At 42.9% G+C, this 26,650-nt stretch overlaps 1 long non-coding RNA gene across 1 annotated transcript in view; it reads left to right on the forward strand.

The window, feature by feature from the left end:
* The first annotated feature begins 6,560 nt into the window (after positions 1-6,560).
* Positions 6,561-26,650, forward strand: part of LOC146545091 (uncharacterized) — a 100,349-nt gene continuing 80,259 nt past the window's right edge. The window contains exon 1 of the long non-coding RNA XR_014881617.1: positions 6,561-6,648. This is a non-coding gene — a long non-coding RNA (uncharacterized LOC146545091). The remainder of the gene's footprint in view (positions 6,649-26,650) is intronic.

The following is a 26,650-nucleotide window of genomic DNA, read 5'->3' on the forward strand; positions in this document are numbered from 1 at the left end:
AACCATGAATAATGCTTTGGAGATTCAAAATATTTATCATTTTTCAAGGCAGAAGGGAAGTTACACGTTAAGTGTTTTTTTTTTCAGTTGACCTTATAGTTCTTTTGTCACGAAGATCAAGATAAGCATTTTATTGCAATTCTGAGATAGATGTGTGCTGTGAATCTTTAAGTAAATCAGATTAACAACAGCCCTCAAACTAACCCTGGAGCTTGTCCTTCAGAGCCATTTAAATCAATGGAATTAGAAGCTGCTTTGTCCATGTGAGAGCATATTGCAATACATTTTCTGACATCTACTCTTTCTTCCAGAGCCTCGCCTCCTCTCCTCTCCTCTCCTCTCCTCTCCTCTCCTCTCCTCTCCTCCTCTCCTCTCCTCTCCTCTCCTCTCCTCTCCTCTCCTCTCCTCTCCTCTCCTCTCCTCTCCTCTCCTCTCCTCTCCTCTCCTCTCCTCTCCTCTCCTCTCCTCTCACTACTGTATTCACGTGAAGGATGCATTCTCAGGCATTTCTCCAGACTCACATTTCCCAACTCTCCAGTGTACTCCTTGGTTGAATTTGGCATATAGATTACCTAAGGCCCACTTCTCACTGTGTGAAATGACAGAACAACTTCAACACCCCAGTAGACCTTCCTTCTCCAAACCACTGGCACCTGTTAATGAGCTCTTCTATTTTCATTTCCTATAGAGTAATGGGGAAAAATATAAGTATAGCTCCCTTGGAATCACACTACAGTGAGTGCTTAACACTAGAGCATCCTGCAAGCTGCCGGGAGTGCTGCAATTGCTCTTCATGTCTGCCTCTGGTGCTGATGGGTCCCATGATTGCTGGAGCACAGAAATGTCAGTGATTGCATGTCTTTGGTGGCTTCTGACAGCGATGACCCTTCGAGCAGCTGGTGCCCAGGAAAGAGACGTGTGAGATGGCTGTCTGGGTTTGGGATGTGAATGACTTTTCTATCGCACGGTGGTTTGGAAATGTCAGCTGTAATTGAAACTTAATCTTCTAACAAGTTTTAGCTGGCTGCTATTTGCAGACAATGCGAGTGTTGCATTTTAGTAAATGGCATCTGAATTGAAAGGTTCTGTCGATTCATCCCGTCTTTTTTTTTTATCCAAAAGGACACTGGCAGCCAGGGTTTGGGTCCTAGATTATCACTAATGAGGTACTTCCTGTTTTCCAGATATTATATTTTTAAAAATAGGCTGTATAGCAAGAAAACAACACTCCGAAACTGTGAGCTGCCCCAGCAGGACCTGCAGTACTGCTGCTATTTGGGAACTGGCAGAGCTGAAGTGTTCAAGCTAAAAGGTGAATCTGAACGTGTGTTTGCAGCTAGCAGCTAGCTGGTGGGTAGTACATAAAAGCAAGAAGCAAGTAAATTTAGGTCAATACAGCCAGCATTTATCCAACACCTAGCTATGAGAGAAATAAAATGTGTTTCAAGATGAAAGCCTACAACCAGAAAAGGCTGTGATACCTTGCTTAAGGGGTTTCGGGAAGCCTTTGATCACACATGCTTATTGATAAGGACAGAGATACCTCCTTTCCCTTCCTCCATCCCTGCAAACTGAACCTGACTTGTTTGGGGAGCCAAGAGGGTTTGGTTTGCTCCAGGTCTGTCAGACCCCAGCAGGTGTGGATGCAGCCCACTTCCTGCAGCAGTCTCCACAAATGTAATGGTTTGGGCTTCATCACCAGTTCTGCAGCCGGTCGTGAGTGAGAGCTGTTCAAATATGGAGAACATTCTGTGAAGTTGAACAAGCTTTGTGTGAAATTTCCACTCACTGTGGTTATAGTGGTAGATGAAGCGAGTCTCTCAGCATGCACGGTTTCTGCTCATGTTGCAAACACGTGGATGATGCACACATTCAGGGTGCACAGAGCCACCACAGAGCAAAAAAAGGAAGAAATCAGCAGAGCTATCTGTGGATCTGGTTTCTGTGGTCCCAGATCCTCGGTGATGGAATCTGAGCTCTGCAGCCTGTCCTCTCCACTGTGTGAAGTTTGTTTAGAAAGAATCCATCCCAAAAAGGAAAGCATGTCGGAGATGGAGAGTTTGGAGTCAGACTTTCAAATCTTCTCTTTATAATCCAGTCTCTGAATTGTGCCCGTGGAAAAATGTACATGCACACATTGGACTGCAGTTAACTCTTGGAGTATGAGCCCTGTTTTGAACTTGAAAGTTGTATTCAAGCCTCCCTTAAAATGTTGTGTTTTATAGTTTATTTAATCAGAGAGGAAAAGACAGCAACCCAAACTGTCACTCTACATTAGAAATCCATGAGATGCTGACATTCTGGATATTGTCTACATTGTCATTTCATTTTGGAAAACAGCCCTGGTCCAACATGATAAGTTTCAGAGAAGAGTGTTAATCTGAAATGTGAAACCCACATCCATATCAGGATGTACTGAACAGATCAGACTTTGAGCACCAAAAGGAGATGACTGAGGGGTGATGTCAGATGGTCGGAGAGCAAGGAAACAAAGGACAGTTATTCACTACCTTTCATAATACAGGTGTCACCAGAATATAAGGCATTAGTAGAAGGAAATTTCAAATGAGTAACAGAAAGAACTTCTCATACATACGTGTGATTAAACTATAGAACTCATGACAAAACATTGTGGAGGTAAAAAGCAAAGAGAGGCTGGAAGATATGGTCAGTTGTGTCAATGAAGCATGAAAGTCAGGTGTAGCCCCCAACTTAAGACATCTCCATACTGCTGATTGCAAGGAGCCAGGAAGAGGTGGGAGGGATGAGCATTATATACTTCCCACATTCCTTATGCATTTTCATTGCTGCCTATTGCTGGTTAGCATTAGGGACTTATATGGCAGCTTTGCACTTGATAATAAGATTTGGCTTTAATTGCATTTTGAGTAGCATCCATGGAAGGGCTTCTCTGGTCATCTTAGCAAGGATCCCACCACTCTGAACCCCATCCAAATCTCAGACAAGCCCATCCATCTGCTTTCCAGGACTGCCCAGACACATCTCCATGCTCAGCCTTGGGTCTCCCTGGTTAATAATGTATTTCCTCAGCTGTATATAGGTGTGCCTGTCCCTGGGAGTGGGGCACCTCAAAAGTTCTTGTGGTCTAGGGCTGGGCAGAGTCACTTGAACTGACCTAAAGAAGCCAGAATAGTTAGGTGTGGTTGCATAGATAGACCGTAATTTAGGATGGTGACAGCTACCTATCTCAGTGTTACGGTCTAGTAGTGCATTAAGCATTTCTCCAGGGACTTCAGACATGACTAGGCTATGTGATACTGTACCTACATCTTCTATACTTGATTACTGTCCTAACGGCTAGGCCATGGAGATTCTATCCTAGGGGGTTTGCACTTGCCACTGCCTCTCCCAAAATGGAGCCACTTGGTAGCTATGCTGGCTAGTGCACAGGCTCTGTGAAGGAAGATGGCCTTGGCTCTCCTGCTGCCCACCTCTACCCCTGAGGAGGCAAGGCAGAGCTGGGTCTTGCAAGGACTGTGTTGTCCATCTTATTGCTGGTGGCGTCTTTCTCCTTGATCTGCTGGCCTGTGGAGTGTCAGGACTATGTGTCCCATGCATCCTTTGCACATCTTCAGCAGCATCCACACATCTCCACGAACTGTAAAGAAGACTCCACAGGGTATTTATGGCTGCTAGAATGCTCTGTTCCTCTTCCAGATGCCTAAAATTTCAATGGAGCTTTGCCTAAATGAGACTGACTGGAGTCTGTCCAATGTGTCTGCTCTAATGGGTGGTTTTATTGCCTCAGCTACAATTGTTTTGGAATGTGCTTTGTTTATAGCAATAATTGATCATGTCTTTGTTAGCAGTGAATTAGTGGCAGCTGGAAGATCTAATCTTTTATTTTCCTTCGAATAGGAAGACGTTTTATAATTTCCATTGCTCATGTATGAGAAATTTTTTTTTCCTTCTTCTTTTCCTTTTTTTTTTTTTCCTCTTCTCTCCATGGTTTTGGAAATGTTTTTCTAAATGTGCAACTCACAACTGGGGCTCATCTTTTTGATTTAAAAAGATTGTTTGATATTGCTCTTTGTTAGAGAGAATCTAACGGAATGCTTTACAAATATTAATCCAACATAATCCAGCTTTCATAAGGAATCTAAAAGGGAGCATTCCTGGGTGGCACAAGAATAGAAACGTCTGAGCTCATTACCATTAGCTAGGGCAATTTGGTATGCACAGAGAATACACTGATGAGGGGACCAGGAGGCGTGATCTACCTTAAGCATACCCACTTGGGCTCATCAAGGTCTGCAAGATAGGTAGAATTTCTGTGAGATGAATGAAAACATCTGCATAACGAAACCCTGACATTTGGAATGGAATGTTTTAATACTGGCTTCCAATTGTCACAGAAAGCAAAATTAGCAGTCCGGCTAAATACTGTGGCATTTTAAAAGCCACTCCAGGCTGTGTACGGAGCTGCTGCAATTTTCTGGCAGCTCTGGCAGCGAGCAGGGCCCTTGGTTAAGCACCTTGCCCACCTCTGACTGCCTGCATCATGATGGGACGAGGTGGGCACCTCCCAGATGATCCATCTCTCAGGAGAGGTGCATTGTGCTGTCAATTTCTCTGTTTCTCTCCACTCCTTAGAGAAGGCAACAAGGAATTGTAGGATAGGTCTGGGACAACCATATCATGGGCTCTAGGGAAGCTGTTTGGCTTTCCTGTCTTTGTTTTGCTGCTTAGGAACGTAGCTAAACAACAAAAAAGAATGGCTGCACAACTCTGCTGTGAGAATTAGAGTATATGCATAGGGCTTAGGCAGAGAACGTGGTTTAAAATACAGCCAGGTTGTAGAGCACTGGCTGATTTTTCAAGTAATAAGGATATTCACTTTGAGTCAGGAAGGTCAGCTGAAACCTGATTTTAAGTTTGAATCGATTCCTCCTCCTATGCTCTCATAAAAGAAACTTGTTTTGCTAGGCTAGAGCAGGAAATGAGCAGAAGCCAATAACAACACAAACCAACCTCCAGTTTCCATCAGCTACGGGCAATGAGCAGGTGTCATGTACTTCCTGCTCTTTGATCCCTTTACTTTGAATACTTCACAGCAAAAAAAGAAAAAAAAAAAAAGCTAAAAAGCTGCTGAAGAAGTCTTGTGTTACATGGTATGCCAGGACACAATGCTGCTATGCTCTTCTCTGCTTGAAGTAAAATACTGGACAGAGCAGCTGTTCCAGTGCCCATTACCCCGAGTTCAAAAACATTGTGTTGGCTAGTTTGTCATCTTACACTCTCATCATACTTTTGTTTGCAGAGACAGGAGTTAACAAGCTTGATGGAAATTATTTTTTATTTTATTTGTAAAGACAAACATTCAAACGCATCACTCAGGGTTACTGGAAAAAGTCTTTTCCGACTCAGAGATTTTGCAGGCTCTGGGCAGTCCCCTACACTGTCTGTATTCGTGTGCTTCACGGACAGTTTCTCCAGAAACCAGGGCTGTTGTTTCAGGCACCTCTGTGTCTCAAAGCCTCAAGAAGGCCCAGGCTTTGGTACCCCTCCTGGCTGGAGGCCCAGGCCACAGGTAACTGTACTCCCCAGCAATGTAAGGTGAGGAACAACTTGTAGCTGTCAGCATCCAGCCTCACGCACTGAGCTCTTTTGAAATGGGGCTTTTATTTTTTAGTAACCTTTTAAGAGCCCAGAGCTCTTGGAAGGCTAAGAGACAAGATACATTTGAAAATAGGTATTTTGTTGCAAAACATCTGAACTAAAATTTCTTCCGTCTCTGTTCACAAGTCCCCAAAGAGCTGGCCTCCTGTAATTATTGATCCCAGCTGGAAGAGCTTAGTGCCTCTGGTGGGGATATTTACACAGCCGGACAAGGACAGCCTCAGACCTTTGGTGCCCATCAGGGAAAGGAGGAGCCTTGCAATGTATTGGTCTGGGTTCTGGTTCTGAATGGTTATGCTGAGATGTTCTTCTCCTACTGCTCACCATGTGAAACCTAGCGTGGCTGGTTGGGAAGACTTGTTGAGCTGTCCTGTTTGCTTCAAAGGTATTGATGTCCTTAATTACTCTGCAGTGGGTTCTTCCTCACCTTTACAGCTGGGATTAGATTAAATGAAAGGAACAGTGCTTTAATCTTGAAAAATTAGAGACTATTGCTGATTTTGAAAAATGAGTCCTTTGCATTTCATTAATAGACTTTTTAAATTCAAGTTTAACGAAGGTGACAGGAAGAGCTCTGAAAAATGCACCCATCCATGACAAAACATATGAGTTCCCTCACAAGCTGGAGGTTAGTGTCTGTAAGCTGGAGTCCCACTGTGTGGTGGTGTATAGACAATGCCAAAGAATTCTGTCTGTATTGGCAGGTCAGAGAACAGACTTAAGCCTTTCAGAGTGGGTGCTGATGTTCTGAAGCCACATCTGTTCTTTAAAAACTTCACTGTTGTTAAATTTCTCCAATTCTAGAGGCAGCGGGGCTGCATTGCTGGAGTCTGGACATGCTCTGCTGCCTCTGCCAGCACTGTTTGAGTGCTGCTGTTGGAGCGTTCTGCTGTTTGTGTTGGAGGGGGAGGGGTTAATATGTGTTGGGCTTTCGCTGTCAGGGTCTGGTGTTCCCACCTCCTTTGTTGCTCCAACACACTGTGCAGATGGCAGCTTGCTGACCAGAGGGTGAGATTCTAATAGCTTGAATCTTGTCTAGACAGAGAAAATGGGCAGGGTACTATGTTGCTCTGAAGCTCACAGGTGGAACAAAAATGTGTTGGGTGTGTGGGCACACCTATGAAAGTGCTTGCACTTGAATCGTGCTCTATTTGCCTGTGGCAATTGTCCTGTGGCAATAGACACCTGCATATAGGCACTGAAATTAAGAGTGGGACTTCTTTTTCTGAGCTGATTTTGACTTTAAGGACTAGTCCTTCCAGCAGATCTTCATCTTGTGCTGGACAGTCCAAGTGCCTGTTTCTCTCTGTTGCTATGAAGGGAGCTCATGGTGACTGCTGTAGGAGGCAATGTCTGGGCAGCTGGGTCTCAGCACTGTGGGATTTTTGTTCCCCTGCACCACCTGGGACCTTGCTGGACCAGGGGATGCTGTTGTTCCCTGTTGTAGCTTTGCCTTTCAGCAGCTCAGGAGGTCGAACTTCTTATATGAATGAATGATAGTAACAAAAACAGACAACAAAGGAATGAAATGGCAGGATTTATGTGATACACGTGAAAAGTCCCTGGAGTGTGTCCCTTAAAAACATTTCATATCCTACGCAGAGAAAGCCAGGCATCTTTCCAGACAGCTTGCTTTGGAAAAGCTGTGCTGCTGCTCACATGGCAAATGGCACAGGATTTCTAGCATGTGTTCTATTTTAAAGCCACCAGCTGCCCAATGACCCCTTGTCCAGGTGGGCTGGGGTGCTGCCACCTCTTTCCTGGATGTACTCTTGCTCCCTGTATGGAAATCTTTCCCAGGTAAGTCTTGCTGTGGTGCTGCAACGGCACAACCCTCTGGCCCTGAGGCCTGCCCCATCCTCATAACAAACACTGTGCAGCAGTGTGGGTGCTGTGCCTTGCTTGCATGATGCAGCAGCATCACCCTGACCTGGGGTGCTGCAAAACACTACATGGGACATGGCTACTGCTGTGACTGGGACTGAAACCAATGTATTGCAGTCAGAGCTTCGTGCTCATCAGCATTAGATCTTTTGTACCCCAAATCTGAATACAGGCTTCTGCTTTGGCACTTGTAAGATGCTTCTTATTTAGATGCTTAAATACCCCTTTGCAACACCCATTAATTTAGGGTCTTGTATCTGGCTCGTGTCAGGCTACCCTGGCAGTTTCCTGTGACTGGGGACTGTAAATTTGCTTTGTCTTATTTGAAAAGTTATCTTTGTAAGGAAATGTAGGATTTCCTCTATTCCTGAGCGTATTTCTCAAAAAGTAACACTATTGTTTATATACCTCATGCTGCATTTCCCACCATGATCTTATCAAGCCTCAGGCTGGAGGGAAAGGAAGCAGCCACAGGCAGCAGAGCAGCACAACCCAGCAATACAGCCTCACTTCAAAAAATATCCTGGCTCCTGGTAGGGTTTTGGCTATTTGCAGCACTGTGTGATGAGCTGCCAGAGGTGGTTGTGGACACTTTTAAGCACAGTTAGCTTCCAAAGCATCAGGAGCTTTCTTACTTACTTTTCCTGAACATCCATCATAGATGTTCCTGGAAAATGTGGCTTGTGCCTGTACTAGAGTTGTGTTTCAGCATAAAATTGGAGCATGGAGCACTGAGGTGAAATGGTGAACAAGGAAAACATTGTGGACGAGCTGTTGAGCCTGAGGGATGCTTTGCTGAGTCACAGCTCTGGGGCACTTTGGGCTGTTCTGCATGTAGTTCTGGTGTAGTAGATCTAGGAAGAACACCACACTTCTCATCAAATAAGAGGAGATAAGCAAACAGGAAATCAAAGTTGATTTTCAGACCTAAATCAAAATGTTTTCTTCTTCCAACTGTGGATTAAAAAGCAGGAAATTCCAATTGAACTTTATTATTTTACTGATCAGTTTCCACAGAAGCTCCCTCATGACTTCATCTCAGAAGGTACAGCTTGTCAGAGAGATTTTTGGCAGGGCACCAGGCTAACCAAGCTTGGTACCTCTCTCTACTGCCAAACAGCAGTGTGTGCCTCTCTGCAATACGGAGTACCGTTACTGGGTGTCTGATGCAGGTGTGTACACAGTTTTGCATTTTTGCTCTTTCTATGCATATAAATCATCAGTATTATAGTTTCCTATTATTTTCTACAGTGAAATGCAGATGTCTTTTTGCTGTTACAAGGTATCTTTCCAGGGTCAATGATAGGAATTTTTTTTTCTTTTTAATTAATATAGCACTTTATTTCAGCTTTCCTAACAATTTAAAGGCAACTAATGAGAATCTGCTTTGCTGGATGTGATAGGTAAGCTCTGTTCTTGAGAAATGGATTTCAACTTATGTTCGACCATTTGTGTCTCTAAGAAACAAAATAATATACTTTTCTACTAAATTAAGGAGATTGTTTGTTTGTTTTTGTTTTTTTTTGTTTTGAGCCAGTAGTAGTTTTGAGTATTCTCTATGGACATTTGTACTGGTTAATAACAGAGCCGAGGGCTGATTACGGAGTGTGAGGCCAAGGAATGTGGGCTGGCTCATGTCATTCTGCTCCCTCTGAAGCAGGCTTCTTGCATCTCCACCTAACAGCACTTGGCCCTGGGTCTGGTCTGGGACCCACGAGGGGAGATTTTGGCCATAAAAACATGATTATTACTTTTTATTGTGTTTTTTTCCAGTTCTACATGTCTGAAAGGAAATGAGTGAAGAGCTGCAGTGGGCTGCAGCAGTGGTTTCTTCACATGATCCTGGTGATATGTTTTGCTTATACTTTGCACAAGGGCATATGAGGTTGCAAAACCACTTGGGAGAGTGCTGGAGTGGAACAGAGGGAAGCAACCACAGCACAGTCTGGTCTAGTGAGACTAATGGTCACATTAGGGGAAAAGTCCTGCTATGACCCAGCCTCAGTGTGCATGGCCAAGCCCTGAGCAGGCAGCTGCTGGGAAAGGCCCAGGGTAGAATCAGAAGTGAGCAAAGTTGTGCTAAGAAGTTGAGATTTAGAGCTGGACTTTCTCCCCATCTTCTTTACTTAAGATGCCAATGTATCTTGTATGCAAAGGAATTTGCCAAATGGTTCACCTTGCTGCAGCCTGCACCTTGTGTCTGTGCTCTGTGGTTTGTGGTTGAGATGAATGCTTTGGCAATTGCCCTTCAGAGCTGCTAGCATCCTGGAAGCCATCTTATAGCCACACGAAAGCCATCTCAACAGGATGTCCTCTCCAGCTTCCAGGACCCCCAGGATGCATCCCTCTTGCCAGTGAGATCCTTACTTCTGTGGCTGATGGGCTCTGGGTGAACCCAGTCTGGAGAAGGGCTGCTGTCTCACCTTTCTCCAGCACCTGTGATGGGATGAGTTCCCCTCCCACTAATGAGCAGCAGGCTGTGGAGAGAGGGAGGAAAGACATGGCTGGGGCAGCCCAGAGGCATTGGCAGAGCTCTGCTCTTGCCATGGGAGTAGGATTACAGCCTTCAAGATAGATTTTTCCCAGTGCAAACCAATGCCGAAACAGTGCTGCGTGTGGCAAGGGCTTGGATGCAATGCAGCTGTAAGGAATAACTGAGCTGTGTATGTAAATCTATTATTTTTGCAGATATTGTGGCTTCTGCTTTGTCTCCATTATCTGAGAAGGCAACTCCTGGCATTCTAATAAAACTATGGAGTTAATTTTAATTACTGACATCTGCAGCTTGTGTTGCTATAGAAACACAGAGAACTGCCACTTCTACAAGTTTCATCTGTAACTTGCTGTCTGGAAATGTATGAGGTCTGATTCTTCCCTCTCATCTCACAGTAGCAAAGCAGGGATGGCTGCTGCATCAGTCAACTGTAAATGCTGCACAGTGAGTGTAGGTGAGAGGAAAATCTCCATCTTATCTGTGCCATTTCTCTAATTGTCAAATAAAATCAGTATGTTCCCAGTTTTCTAATGACTTTAAAAACAGTCCTCAGTCAGTTGATGAAGGAAACTAGAGCACAAAATCGTTGATACTAGAGTTGAAAAGCAGCTATTAGGTCATGCAGTCCCTATGCAAAATTATTCCTATGCTACTTTTTCCTACTACTTTTCACTGTCTAATTATAAATGCAGCTGCATTTGTAATAAACCCCCCCTCAGTTTTAGTTTTAGGGCCAGAATATTGTACCTGGAGCACGAGTTATTGCACAAAGGTGATTATCCAAATGTTTCCATTCTGAACTCCCTTTTCAGTTTGTGGCTACCTTTGTAGGCTGAGGTTTTTAAGTTTTTATTCTTTTGTCTGGGAGTTAATACATAGATTGCTCTGAAAGTAATGCTTCCTATTTATTCCCATGGAAACTACAACAGATGCAAAGAGAGCACAATAACACAATTGTATAGTGCAAATTCTCAGCTACAAAACACTACTTTTCAGTATAGTAACCTTTATGAGCTACGTATTTTTGCCAGTAATGAATGAGAGCCTGCATGCTGTGCTTGTAAAATCAGCACCAGCAGAGGTGACCCACTGTCACCACTGCTGAAACGTGCCACCCATTGCCTTGCTGTGCTCACACCCATTGTTTGGTCTCCATAAGCGTTTAGCAAATGTCCATGAATGTCAGTGCGTGCAATAAGCTTTTGGAGTAGCCCTTGTTCATCAGTATTTGCTTTTCACAAACCTACTGTGCTGCATGCTAAAGAGATTGTTGAGATAGATGAGGATGGTCTAGCTTCTTTAGGGCCTTTAGCTACATAGATACTTTGCATAATTTTTGCATTGCATTGCATTTGTGAAAGGCCAAAGGAATACGTGCTGTTAATGAGTGTAACTCTGCTAACTTCAATAAAATTTCAGTGCTAACTCTAAAGCTTGGTTCATCACCCTGGTTGCAGAAATAAGTCTTTATATATGTATAGCTGTTAGGCAGATAAACCAGTCAGGTCCCAGCTTTCCAAAGTTACAAGTACTTTTTAAAAAGGATTGCGAGTAGGATTAGAATTGTCTTCAGCTTCCTCATAATAAATATATTACAGGTTTCTGCTATGTCTATAATGTTTCATCACTGCACTGTGGTACTTGAGTACAATTCCCACTGATTTCAACTGATTGTCCCATTTTTGGTAGCCAAGTGCAAGCTTTCTCTCATACTGACCTGAAGAACTATACGTGAATTATGCTTCACTTATATTTCTATGCAGGATCATAGACCTGGTTTTACATCACTAGCAATGCTTTTAATGTGGTCTTGTGAACCATTTGGAAATGCAGTTAGCTCTACTTCCATTGAGGTTTGGAAGCTCTTTCCTAGCAAGGCAATGTTTGGTGGTACTGTATAACATGACAGCAAAGTGATATTGAGATAAAGGAAGAATCACAGGTCGGCTGTCCGTGGCAAAGTAATTTAAACATGATGTACAGTCTTTTATCCTTGCCTTGTCTGGGATAATGAGCAGATAGCTTGAAAATGAGGTAGAAAATGCACCCTGATTTTTATAAGCCTGCAATTACTTTTTTTTTTTTTATTGCTAAGTTCTTATCTTCTAGGAGTTACTGTCATGCCTGGTTTTCAGAGCTTTACTTGGGAGAAAATGAATCTTGAGCTTGGTGAAGCTGTCAGGGAACATCTGGCAAGTGTGGGAGGACAGGATGAGGACCAGTGCTGATGGGATACTTAACCACACCACAGTGCTGGCTTCTAATGTCCTTACACACCACACATGAGATTGGTTCCATGTTTGGACACGTGTGGTTGTATTCAGTCAGTGGATTTCAGTGGTAGCTGAAAAGCCCTATGACATCCTGTTTGGCCTTCAGCTGCCTCTCCAGGTGTTCAAGGATCTTCTGTATGTCCCAAGTCAGACGTGCCATGTCATTAACGTGATACGCCTTTCCTCAAGTGTCTAACTTGTTACGATGGACAATAGCTGCTGGGGAAAGCTGAAGATCTATGCCCCTGGAAGTACTCAGCAGTCAATTGATGAGGCCCTGTGCAGCTTGCTTTCTCTGCCCTGGATCTGAGCAGGCCTGAACTAGGTGGCCTCCAGAGATCCCCTCTACCAAGGGGCATTTTAGGATTCAGTGACTCCAATGGAGAGAGTAGTTCCTACTGCAGACTTGAGAAAGTGGCTTAGTTAGTCAAACATACATATGGGATTGTAGTCTACCCAAGGATGGGCTGAATTCTTCTCAACGCTCTACTGACTGCATGTGCTGAATTGACTCAGGAGCACAGTCACCTCCAAACTGTGGGGCAAAGGGTCATAAAAGCTGACTTTGTTCCTTGATTTATTTAGATTTCAAATTGTAGGATGTATTACTGATACTGTGGACAGAAACTTTAGAGGTCTCTGGGATGTTCAAGACCAGGGAAACAGCCTGAGTGGGTATTCAGGGGAGACAGAGCTCTGAACTGATGGTACAGGTGTTCAGAGCAATGCGTGACAATTAATTAAAGTTCAGTTATATCTAGAACATCCCTTTAGTTTGTCAAAATAGGCAGAATGTCTTAATAAATGAAAAAATTGGGTCTTATACCTTTCTACTGGTACATTTGGAGAACTGATAAAAAGCACAGACTCTGTGGTAACTTCTGTGGAAAGCCTTTATAAGGCTGACAACTCACATTTGAGCTGATGAATGACTCAAATAAGAGCTTAGCTCTCGATCTTGCAGCTGTCACCCACGAGGAATCTGATTTCAGACATGTTCTTTGTGATTAAGAAATCTATAGCATACTTCAGTTCTGAGCTGTTGGCAGACCATAGGAAGATGTAAGCACACCTCCCCAGAAAGACACCTCTGGCTTTTGAGGGGATGTATTTTCAGGAAAGGGCTGATGTGGTGGGGACCAGGCAAATTCATTTTTGTGCTGCCTGCATGCACTACTTCTGCCTTAGGGTCTGAATGGCAGCTTTTTCTGAGGAGCCAGGAATGACAGAAGGAGATGCCAAGTACTGCTGTGACTGACTTGACTTGTCGTGGCTGGGAAAGGCTCCCACAGCTTTGCTTTCTACAGCTCAGGGGCCACAGCCTGTCTGTTGGCTTCTTTTCTTCAGGGGATCTTTTTTTTTTTTACCTGAGCAGTGTCTACCTGCACTACTGTGGTCTAAGATTGCCTTACCCCCAAAGCTTAGTGCTTGCTATCTGCTTGAGTGTGGGATGGCTTGATACTTCCTCTGGTGATGGAAGGGAACTCTGGAGGAGTTGGACACGGTTCACTTCTCTTCAAGTGGTCTGAGGGTGTGATGGCTGCTCCTCCCCTCTGACAAGGTGAATGATCTCTTCTCTTACATCAGCTTATTTGGGTTTCTGAGTGTTCCTCTAGGTGTCTTCAAGACAAAGCTCCTTATTGTCTACTTCTTGACTTTCTTTTCATAGAATCACAGAATGGTTTGTATTGAAAGGAACCTTTTAAAGATAATTTGATCAATTCCCTCCTTACTTGCCATGGGTAGGGACACCTTCCACTAGACCAAGTTCCTCAACATCCCACCTAGCCTGAGCATGAACACATCCAGGGATGGAGCTTCTCTGGGCCACTGTCTTACTACCAACGTAGTGAAATTTCTAAATAATTTTGTAAATTTATACAGTCCTTCTCACTGGGATATCAAAAGCTGTTATGATTATAGCTACTGTACCTCTTGTACAACTTGGGGTTTTTGTTGTCAGAACTGTGGGGTAATAGAGGTGAACTTCTACCTCTACAACCAGATGTGGTTGTTTTCCAGCAGAACAAATCATGCAGCTGTAGCATGTTCTTTCCCTTCAGTTTTGCTGTTTTCTAGTCTCTTAAACAAATTGTTTGCTTCAGGCCTGCTTAAAGTGAAGATGTCAAACTAAATGAAGCTTCTTTTGCCTGCATGGTTTTTCATATGACTGCTATTTTCACACAGTCTGAGTTGTTTCTGGATAAAATTTACAACTGGCTTTTGGTCCGCTCTCATCTGTGCTAGTATGAAGCCAGTCAACTTTTTCATATGACCACAAAGACGGTAAGAGGCAGGCTAAGTTTTGTAGTACTTCCAAAAGAAAGATTATCACAGGAAGTTCATAATGAAATACTAAATTAGCATGTTTTTTTTGCTAATCAAGTACTTTCATTGCAACGCCCTTAAAGTGAACATGTCAAAAATGTTCCCTTAAATGAAGAAGTTGCCTGTAAGACTATTCAGCAAACAAGTAAGAAAAACACGATCCTGACTTCTATAACTAGAAAGGGGAAAAAAATCCTGAGCAATTTCTCAGTATGATTACAAAAAAAAAAAAAAAAAAGCCTTTTGCAGTCTTAGGATAAATAACAGCTGTCTGTAACAAATGGTGTGTGATGCACAGCGACAAGAATAGGTCATGAATTGCACTGAATTGTGCCACGTAACCATACCTCAGTGGACATAGCTATGCTAGCAATGGAAGATTGAGTGGGGTGTGATTTCATGTGCTTTGACTACTTCATGCTTTGTTCTGTTATTCTCAGAACCAGCTCCTCAGGCTGTCTGCTCTTCTGCACCCAGAATTCTTGATCAAAGGGAGAAGAAATGTCAGCACTGCCCCTTGCTCCCTTTGAGCTGCCATGAGGCCTCCCCTCAGCTCCTCTGGGCCCAGGGGACTTCAGCCACAACACATTTATTGCCCTCCAGACCCTTCCCCATCTTTGTAGCCCTCCTTTGGACACACTTCTATGCCCTTTGTGTTCTTGTGCCCCTAGCCTGCACCCAGTACAGCAGATGAGGCCACACAGAGCAGAGTGGGGCAACTCCTCCCCTCACCTATGGGCAGTGCTGGGCCCAGCACACCCCAGAGTATGGCTGGAACTTTTGAGGGCTGTATGTGGAATTTGTAGTCAACTCTTTCTCCAGAAGGATCTTCAAATGGAGGCACTCTGTATTCTCCTTTTGCACTGAATGAGGCCAGTTTGTATACCTGGTTGAGGTCTCCAGACCAGTGCTCCTGTCTGCCCTGATGAGCACCAGCAAGTGCAGAGCAGCAGTGTATAATTCCCTTCTTTTGTAGAATCTGAGCTATACTTAAATTTTAAGGGTTTAGTTACTGTGGTAGTTTTGTTTACCTACTGGATTTATCCCTCCCAAAAACCAAGACAGAACAGATAGAAAAATATCCCCGTGTTTCTTCCTTCCCACCCAGGTGGGGGTCTCCTCCAGGGAGGTGTCACTGCCCCTATCACCTTCTTACTGTGCCATGTCTCTCATACCAAAGAGACTGTGTTCTGCAGTTGTCATGCATCAGAAACTTTCCTTCTTTCCTTCTCCCTTTGAGTTTTGTGTTTGCAGCTTCTCTGTGCACTTCATGGTACATTTTTGTGCTCATTTCCGTGCCGAGATGACTCATGTGATAGAACGTCATATTTCCCAGTGAGTGATGAAAGTAACTGAATAATTGTAATGCTTCTGAATGCCACATTTTCTCAAGCAGATTTCTGTTTTGTGTGCAGGTTCCAAGTAGACTCTAATCTGGATATTTTTTTTCTTAATTCATGCTAGAATCTCTTAAACTTAAGACTCAATGAAAAGGCTGGAGTTGTGATGTGCTTTAAAAATTCAGCTTCAGTTGCTTATTTTTTTTCTGCTTTCCCCCTGGAGCTTATAATGTTTCAGATATGTTTGAGTGATGATTTATTTAGTAATAGTACACCTTCATATTTAAAATGTCATGCATGCGTTTTAGGATATTATATAAAACCCAATATATTCTTAAACTACATTCCATGTGTAAGAAGTCTTCTATTTTCCCTCTGTATGGGAGCTATTCAATACAGTGGCTTTATTCTTTCCATCGTTTACATGATGCTTAAGAAGTTCATGGAAGAAGAAGCTGTCCATGGTTTGTAAGATTTTATCATTTAATTCTGTACCAGTAAATACTGCTCAAAAATAGGTGTAAAGTAGCATAGGAGATAAATTCAACTGAGGTATAGGCAAAATATCTTTCTCACAGTTGTACTTGACAGTTTTGAAACGTTCAGCCCATCACTTCACTTTTCTGAACTAATGAGAAACTTCTAAATTGAATTTGTGCAAAGCAATTCCACTGAGTCAGTGCCTTTAATGTATCTTGAATGGCTTGTCAGGTGGGCAGGCAGGCAGCAGTCTGAGGGGTATTGCACCGTTTACCTTGAACATCCACCTGCCAGTGTCTGGGCCAGTCATAAGGTCTTTGTCTCATGAAGAAAGAATCAGCCTTCTCTAGGCAGTGATTCAAAAATACAGACTGAGTTTCTGCCCCGCCATGTCGTAGAATCATTAAGGTTGGAAAAGACCTCTAAGATCATCCAGTCCAACCATCCACCTACCATCAATATTGTCCACTAAACCATGTCCCTAAGTCCTACATCTACACATCTCTTGAACACCTCCAGGGACAGTGATTCCACTGTTTCCCTGAGCAGTCTCTTTCAGTGCCTGACCGCTGTTTCAGAAAAGAAGTTTTTCTTCATATCCAACTTGAACCTCCCCTGTCCTGTGGGAGCTTGCAAAGGAGAGAATGCTGGAGGAAAATACCCTACAGCTACCTCTGCTGTCTTCTGCCTTCTCACTTTGTCCTTTCTTCTTGGGGGACTCTGCCTTGTTCAGGCTCCGCAGGTGGAGAGGATGCTGTTCAGGCTTATGCTTATCTACTTTTATTTCTATATCCTTTTTGAGCATGCTCTGAAATTTTAAGCGTTACTCCTATTACTGAATCTATTACACATTACTCCTATTCTGAATCCAAGTTAAACCTGTGTTTTACTGAAATGCACCATTTTAGACAGGATGTCACAAAATTGAGAATTTACATTAACATAAACCTTGCTTGCTAAACCTTCTTCTTCCTTTTTTCTCTTTCATGTTCCTTAATTTCTTCTATTTTTTTTTTTTTTTCATCCTCCATCCTCCTTTTTCTTTTGCTTCCCTGTCTTGCTTTTTGTTGGATGAGAGCAATCACAGATGAACATCAAACAGATTTATGAGTTCTAGTAACTGTTTTTTATCTCGGGAGATTTAAAACATTGTCAGAATATCCTGATAATGCACTGATTGAAATTCCCCTCTGGAGTCTCAATTTCATACATACTGTTGTTTCCACTGTACCTCTCTGCAGACAGACATTTAGTGATGTTTTTGTTTAACCTCTGGAGAAGACGCAAAATGGAAAACAAGCAAGTAACAAGTATTTCCAAATCCCAGTGCTATAAATCTGTTTTGTTTCCCTTCTGTTTGCAAAAGTAGAAAATTATTTATTTTATTACGTGATATCTCACCAATAACAAGAAGAGTCTGTTCTATGTAGCCCAATTATGAAAAATTGCCTGAGATAAAATGAATCACAACAGACCTGTTTTTCATGGCCTGTTATAAAGAAATATTTACCTGCTTGAAATTAGGAGAATTTACATTCGTACTTGCAGCCAAAAAACACCCAATCAGAAAAAAATATTGTCAGATGAAATGTTTGTCAGTCCCAGTTGTTTAGATCATTTTGCTTATACATGAAGTCTGGTTTGACCCAGGCGTCAAAGTTTGCCAGCGTTGTCCAGTGGAGGATGTTGGGCCATTGGGATGGGTTAGAGGACCCCCTGAAGTCCTCTCCAAACTGCTTTTCTGAAAGGCTGGGAGTTGGCTTGTTCATGTTGAGCCATGTGTAGAAAGAAAATATTAGTAATGTATGTCAGCAATAAACTTGGTTCCTGACTTATTTTATTCAGTCGTAGCCATCTCCAGAGGGTCAGGTGCCCCTTTGTGCAGAAAGTCAAAATGGAAGTACGTGGTAGAGGCAGAGGTCAAACTTAGATGTAACAGAGGATTAGAATTTTTCCATGTTATCACTAGAAATAGCTAGTGCCTTGATGTCCATTTGAAGTACAGCCTGATAAGCCTTCAGCTACACCTCCTGCACGCTTCAGGGTTGGGTTTTGTCCATCCTCCTGGCTGCTGGATGGACACTTATGGCCATGCTGGCTGGGCATCCTGCGTAGGTGCCCGAAATCTGCAGCCTTTGGCATCATTTGGGGCCTGGCCTGAAGCTTGTTGAGCTGAAGAGTATTTCTAGCAGTCCAGAAAGGCTTTATTGAGATTTAGCACTCAGTCACTGAGGGAATAGTGTATTTGTTTTCTTCATCATATGAATGTGACACGTGGGATAAGGTTCTTATTTTAGATGAAGGACAAGTGCATGGGTTTTCTATTTACCTGATGGCACATACAATTAGCCCTGAGGGTGCTGTACATTATCTTCCATTTCCCATTCTCACCCAACAACCTGTGGGTGCCTCTGCACCTGTTCCAGCAGTGAGCTTGAAGAGGGAGCAAGCCCTGCACATTGTTGGGGTTTTGCTAACAGGTAAAGCAAGTTCTGCATGGTGTTTTTTCTCTTCTTTGTCAGTTAGCATGCTGACAAAGGGAGGAAAAGTGCTTTATTTCCAGCTTAAGTGGTTAATGTTGATGATTAATAGCAGAGGAATATGACTGTGGTTTACCAGGATGGGCTTCTGGGATGATTAGTAATGGGGAGGGCTTTGGCAGAACATTAGGAGTGGGAATCATACATACATATCTGCCTTTTTACATGCTATATTTGCATATGTCTGTGTGCACATGTTGCTGGAAGATGACACTAAAAATGTCTATGGTCTTCTTTGAAATCAGAAAATTGCCTTTTTGTCTCCTTTGTATCTTCAAGAACAGCAATGGATAGATCTTAGCCTCCTAAATAATTTATGTTCACTCTGGGGATTTCTTTGGCCTTGGGGGAGTATATTTAGAAATACACTTTTAAAAGAAAAGTGTGACAGATGTACTGAGCCTTGCTGAAGCTCCTGGCCTGAGGTGATCCTTTTCCTTCAGCTTACTCCTATAAGCTGAGACATCCTGCTCCATGCAAGCCAGCATTTGCCTGTCCTTATGGAGAAAAGCCTGGATGCTCAGTGCAGTCAGGTTAGACTGCTTTGCTATGTGCTGTGGTTTGCTATGCACTTTATGGTATCTCTTTGAGATTCAACTGATGTGCGGTGGGGATTCAATTTCTGGTAGCCACAGGGATTGGTGGATCCTGTCCCTGGAGGCATTCAAGGTCAGGCTAGGAGCTGTAAGTATCCCTGTTCACTGCAGGGTTGGACCAGATGACCCTTAAAGTTTCCTTCCATCTCAAACAATTCTGTGGATTATGCTGCCATGGGCAGGTCAATGTCTTCTCCCATACTGCACCTGCATGAGCTCATAACAAGGCTGTTACAGGCCACAAATGGAGATTATTTTCCCTGTTTTTGGTGTATGAGAACAAACTTCTCTAAGGAAAGTTACCATCTCCTGTAATAAAGGCTTTATCCAACCCAAGGTGTTGGAAAAACAGTCTTATAACTTCAGCTACCAGGGTATTTTGAGTAGGAGTTCTTGTGTGCTATCTCCCCTCACTTTGGTTTTCAGAGACAATGGGACCACACAGTTTCAGTGTCCATTGTTTTTTTTCCTTTTGTGTTTTTCCATCTGTTGCTCTCTTCTCCCCAAGAAAGTTCAATTCTGATGGAGGCATCTTAAAGATGATGTATTTGTATGGGTATCATGACAGTTGCTCTCTAGGTGAGGAAAGACATCAATTAATGTCTCTGCACAGTGGCAGATTGCAGTGTGAGCACAGATATATTTGTAGCTTGGAGCCAGGTTGGCCTTACTGTCCTTTCTTCTGCTGGTGTGACCAGGATATTTTGGTGTTATTGGGAGCATGGTGGTGGTGAGCTTATTGGAGAGTACTGAGAGGTGGGGAACTTCTCTGTAGAAGCTTCTCACTGAAGAGCTGGGTGAATTTTACTCTAAAAAAAAAAAAAAAAAAAAAAAAAAAAAAAATTAAATAGTTATTTGAAAAAAAAAAAGTTTATATATAATAACAAGAATATTGTATGTTTATAGCTAAGCTATTAACAAGTAATGCACAAAGCTGTTTTCTTCTTGGAAGCCACAAACTATTAGATGCTGCATTAATTATTAACCTACTGTTTTCCCTTCAAATGTATCAAAAAGGGCTTTATAAGAAAGGAGAGCGTGCTCCCTTCTTTGCTTTACTCAGGTAGCCAAAAAAAGCCAGAAGCAGTATGTGAAAAGCTTCATGTTTCCATCAAGGGACAGCTCCATTTCCATCTAGATGCTTTGGTGCTCTGGGCTGAAGACGGGGAGAAGTTGTGCTGACTTTCCAGTGGGGTAGAGAGCTCTGAAACCTGCACTTTTTCCTAGCAGGATGATACACAAGGAAAGGGGGACCTGCTCTGGTTCTCCATTTGGGGTGACTTTTGGATGCTTCCAGGTTGGCTGAGCAGCATTGGGTGGGTGCCATCTTGGTGGGGCACGACTGTGATCCCAAGTGTCAGCCCCATCCTATCCACCCTCTCTCTGAAGAGTGGTGAACCTGGCAGGACTGCTGTGTGCTCTGGGTCATGACTTACAAAATGAGTAACCATACAGTGAAAAAGAAATCCACTCTGTCTCTTTGTGCAGAGGTACAGATATGCTCCTAAATGGCCCTACGAAATGCTCTTGTGACACTGCCAAGGTCTGTTAAGTGGAGCTGTCAGAAAAGGGTGAAATGCGAGGTGGAGATTATTAAGTTTGAATGGCAAGAGTTTCAAGCACAGTGCCTGGGACGCTGCAATCCACTCCTGGGAGTGTATGCATGGAAGTAAATTGTTGCTCAGTGGTTTATGAAACCTCTATTCAGATGGCACAGGAATCCTCCAGCTGCATGGTTCTGAACTGCTATTGGTGGAGAGACATGTCATTGAGAGAAAATTGTCTGTGTGAAAGTGAACCCTTTTATATTGACTCCAAAACTACTCTTGCTCTTTCCCTAGACTACTACTTTCTTGGTAGCTGAGAGCTTGTGTTTGAGAAGTCTAGCTTTTCATGGCATCACGCCCCTGGCATAAGGTTGTGCTGTCCTAATAATCACAGCAGTTGCATAGACCTGCATATGTTTATTTTTATCCAGATAGTTGGATACTGTTGTCATGAAACTCATGCAGGGTGTAGCCAGCAAGCTTCAAACCCTGCAGCTCCACAGCTGGCTCCTGATAAACCATCTCAGCACTGCTGCTCAAAGGGCTTTCTTGGCCACTGGTGTCAGTGGTGCAGCTGCTGAGTGGGACAGTCTGGTGAGCTGGCTCAAAACTGCCTTAAAGTCCAGTTTCTTTGCCAACAGAACTGGTTGGCCCCATGGGCTGTGGCTGGCAGCACTGTGCAACAGAAGCAGGGGGCATAACCAACAAGGTCATAGCAGCCACTAACAGCTATGCCACCGTTCTACCCTGGCTTATTCTGCCTGTGACACCACACTTGATGTATTTATCTCTAGACTTTGTTGTCTTAGTTCTGCCCTGCCACAGCTGCAGCATTAACATCTAACTTGCTTGTGTTAGGGCAGGCTGGGCTGCAGGTCATGCTGAGGCTGCAATTACAGCTGAGCTATGTGGGCACACCACTGCTCCTGTCTGCTCTTTGCATCTGTGCTCACTGTCTTTCCTGGCTCTTCCTATTTTTCCCATGCATTGTCTGCATTAAATACTCATTATTCCTGGCTATGATGTCTGGGGGGATAGCTTTGTCAGGTCAGAAGGTTATTGTTTCTCATTTGAATATATGTAAGGATCAAATCCAGATATGAATAAAACAATTAGAACGCTCTTGGCCTAGGGTTCCTCAAGCAGGAGAAACACAGGTTTAAACAATTACAAAAAGCAGTTCATCCTGACCCTGACTGGGTTTGACCAGGAGTTTGTCCAGCGGGCTGACACATTGGAAGCCTTGCACAGAGTGCTTTGGCCATGCTCTCCAATGTTCCCACAAACAGCTCTGTGTACGAGCAGTGCTGCTTGTGATGAGTGCAGTCTGATTCCTGTCTGGCTCGTTTCCTCCTTTGGTAAATTTTGCTTTCCACGAATCTTCATGAGTTTCCAAAGTTTGTTTTCTGTGAGAATCTGTGTGATCAGAGCTGGGTTATTTGCCTAAGAGAAGCAGACACAGCTGGAGCAAGTTCATTTTTAAAATCAGAATGAATATTAGTGAAAATATTTTTGGTCACGCTCCCTCTGGTCTGCCTTTTTGACTGATCCTTCTGCAGAACTATAGAAAAATTACTTTTCATTCCTTCAATAGGGCTACTACATGCCTGAGCTTCTAATTGTGATAAAAGATGTCCTTTGACAAGCCTGCCAATTTAAAAGTCAGCCTCAGCTTATTGAAATGAAAGAAAAGAATTGAACTTCAGCTCTCCCAGATAATCATTTTTCTCATATCCCAAGCACACGTTAACTCTGGGTCTCTGGAATACAATAGGAGAGAGGTGATTGAATTGAAGTTTCAAGCACAGAAGCAGATCTCTGGCCAATTACATTTTGCCAGGGTTGAAACTGGACTAGTCAAAAATGGGTATCAAACTGCAAACTAAAGCAGTGTGAATCAAACGTCTTCTGAGATGAAATGCTTCTTTGAAAGGACGAGGGAACTGATGCTGTATTTTTGTCTTTAATACCTGTCTGCTCTTCATGCTTCCTTCCTGACTTTGTCTTCTTTTTCTATCATAATCTCTATTGTATGGCTGCTTAGAATTCACTGAGTATTTGATGTCAGTGGAAAAACATCAGGGCACTTTTCCTTATGATTACTAGGCTTGATGATGGTGTGCAGAACAGCTCATATAAATGTCTGACATGTGCTGCTTCAGAATCTCATGAGGTCAGCCCCAAGCAGTTGCCAGCATAGAACATGAGAGGAGAGGCTGCATGTCACACATCCCATTGGTTGCAGTAAGACCAAGTTTTGTGACCAACAGATACCAAGCTGCTGCTGACTCTTTGTTACACTCCCATTCCTGTTGGAAGAGGACTTATGCTCTATACTAACTGCGTTGAGCCATGATTTTCTTCAAATATTTGATTTGCTGATGAGTTTTACTACATCTGCCTCCCTTTCCCATCATACATCCCCTCAGGCATGCTGTGCACCTCTTCACAAGGCACACATGCATCATCTGCAGGGCAGTCTGTAGGTGGTCATGGAACCCACACATATAACTGTTAGCTTCAAGATGCCAATGCCTGCATTAATCATCAGATTGACTCCCTTGTGCTCTGTTTTGTAAGAATGTCTGAATTGCTTAATTTGTCTCATTATTTGCAATCCTATTTTTATCGAGTTTTCTTACATGAATTATTTCTTCTGATGCGAAGTAAATGACTCAGTTTTCACAGACATTTGTATATGGTGCCATCTGTGTTTCTGTTATCTCAGAAACTGTTATTCTTTGATTCCATTCACGTACACAACACAAATGTGAAATACGTGATGCAAGGAGTCATCATTGGGTCAAAAGTACCAACATACAGACAACCTCAATATACTGAGATAACATGTTCTAAAAGAAAAATGACTCAACACCTTGCAGAAATGTCTGTAGCTTCGGAGAGTGTATTTCTGCTCTGTGTTCTTAAGCAGTGGACAATTCAGATAGTACAGGTTGTCTGGAAGTACTGTTTGTTTATTCAGATGAGATACAAGGCTGATATGTCAGGCCAATTTAAACATTGGTTGAAAAATTGATTTCAAGGCTAATGTTCCAGAAACATTAATTGATTTTGGAAGGACCTGATGCTGAAGACCCAGTGTTCACACTATGGGCATTTCAAGGAGGTTTGCTTTCATCTGGCACTATTCTCTTCTCTTTGATACAAATGCCATTAGCAGTTGAAGCCCACCTTCTGGTTTCGCTTTGTCGATAAGGAGACTGGTGTGCATGGTTCAATATCACCAAGTGAATCAAAGCATGGTTAACTAGAGCCCATTAGGAGATTTTGCTCTAAAAGTGGACTCTTGATCTGAACTAAGATGTTCCTGTAATGCACCTTAGTATTTCTTGTGATGACAACTGGAAGAAAATTTTCTGTCAAAATGATTTCTTCATGGAATATAGGAATTCAGACCAAATTAAATTATTTAGCAAAAGTGTCTCTTTTCCACAGGAGTGATTCGTCTTTTCTGTCAAAAGTTTTAAATTTATCCTGAAAGACTTCAAGCCATACCTCTTCCAGCAATCCCAGCCCAGGACATTGGGCAGCTCTGTGGGGATGTGGAGAGACGAAGGCTGGGTTGGATGTCAGAATTAGGCCTGGGCTTTGTAGCACTGCAGAGTGGCTTAGGCAAGGACACGTGGGAAGAGTCTGACTCCAGGGCTGCCCAGAGAAGAGGAGTGACCTTGGAACGGCTTCTGCAGTCCTTTTACCAAGGCCACCGGCTGCCCTATGGCTCATCCAGCCCAAAGCTTAGGCTGCTAAGCCGTAAGAAGCAAGGGGAAAAGTGCTTAGCACCCTAACACAGTGATTTAATTTCAAAAATCAATTGTAAAAATCAAATACTTTGCTTACACAGAGAAGTGAGGTGAGATTTTCAAAATTATGACGGGGTACTGGAGCTCTCACTTGGTAGCTTTCTACATTATTACCTTAATCTGGACAGATTTTAGCTGCAGTGGAACAGATGTTGTATTCTAATATGCTTTCTTAAGCAAAGGTCCCATTTGAGAATCTTTGGAAATACTGGATACTACAGCCTTGACAGGTGGAGTTTCTTTGGGGGTGTAGTAGTAAAATAGATGGTAACAGGTTCAACTTCTTCTGTAGTTTTGAGCTGAAACAGTAAGAAGAATGGGCTGATAGACTCTCAAGTAGGTGGCAAGGGTGTAATTTGGATTTACTGCTTTCTGTGGATTGAGTTACTGTTACTATTTTAGATGGAAAATTACTTGCCTGGGGCATACAGAGAATCTTAAAAGTCAGGGATCAATGGGAATAAGTACTCACACATTTGGTTAATTGAGATGTTTCCCATGATTTCTAGAAAGGAAAATAAAACTGATCTTCTGTAACACTTTAGCTGGGAAAGAAGTTGATTGAGACTGGTTGCAAAAAACCCAAGATTTTATTTGGAAAACATCATGAACTTAAAGAGGTGGTTTACCTGTTTTGTTTTCTCACCCTTTGTATTCAACTTTGGTGATATTCTTCAGTTAGAGGGTTTTTTTAAGCAGGAAAGGAACTTTAGTTTAACAGGGCAGAAAAAGGAAAGCACCAAAATGCTGAAGTGGTAGTCAGAACCCAATATACAGAATCTTTTCAAAAATAACACTTTCTGTAATATTTACAATTAAGCTGTGAGAAGTAGAAATGATGGACAAAGAAATAGGATGTGGTGATCTCCTAAACTAGCTCAACTCCCCTGCATTAGATCACAAGTCTTTACCATCAGCTATTAGCAGGAATAACCAGGATAAATGAAGCGTGCTTATTTCTTTCTGTCTCTTAATTAGTTACGATGCCCCCTTTCCTAAAGACATTACAGGATCCAAAACAGCCTCTGAGGTAGGAAACGTGTTATCTCTTGGGTCCCTGGAGCAGGATGCTGAGCAGATTCATTCAGTGCAATGTTAAATGTGGCACATCCTTGTTTATTCTGTTGGCTTTTTACAGTGCTGGTGGGCACACGGACAGAAATTTTTCTAACACATAGGAAGAACTGATGGAGAACCTTCAGTCTGAAGTCTTAGTAAAACTCTTCTAAGACTAACAAGTCTTAGATTTTGGATATCATTGGAGCAAGGGATCTCCTCTTTCCCATGCAGGGCATGATCAGTGGAGTGGCAGCACTCCATTGGGTGTATGGAAAAACCTCAGGGAAAAGGCAGGTACATCTATATGGCTTTTTTAAAAGGAGCAGCATGTTTGGTTCTGAGTAGACATCCCATAGAATTGGCCGTTCCTGGCTCTGTCCAGAAAGGCAGAGCTGTGCAGTCAATATCTTTAACAGCTCAAGAGGATTAAAATGAACTTATTGGATTTGTCACTTTCAGAGCTTTAGCCAGAAGTCACATTTAATTTCCAAGCTCTCAATGCTTGTAACCTAATTTCTACATCTCTACAGGGTGTGTGGAGAGCAGGGTGGAGTGGGGGGAGCATCGGGCTCAGGAAGACCCACTGTCAGTTGAAACATCACTCAAGCTCCTGGGGCCAAAAAAACAGGACAGGGCAGTGCATCAGAC

This window comes from Meleagris gallopavo, chromosome 2 (assembly GCF_905368555.1).
Source record: "Meleagris gallopavo chromosome 2, MGAL_WU_HG_1.1, whole genome shotgun sequence".
Lineage (NCBI taxonomy): Eukaryota > Metazoa > Chordata > Aves > Galliformes > Phasianidae > Meleagris > Meleagris gallopavo.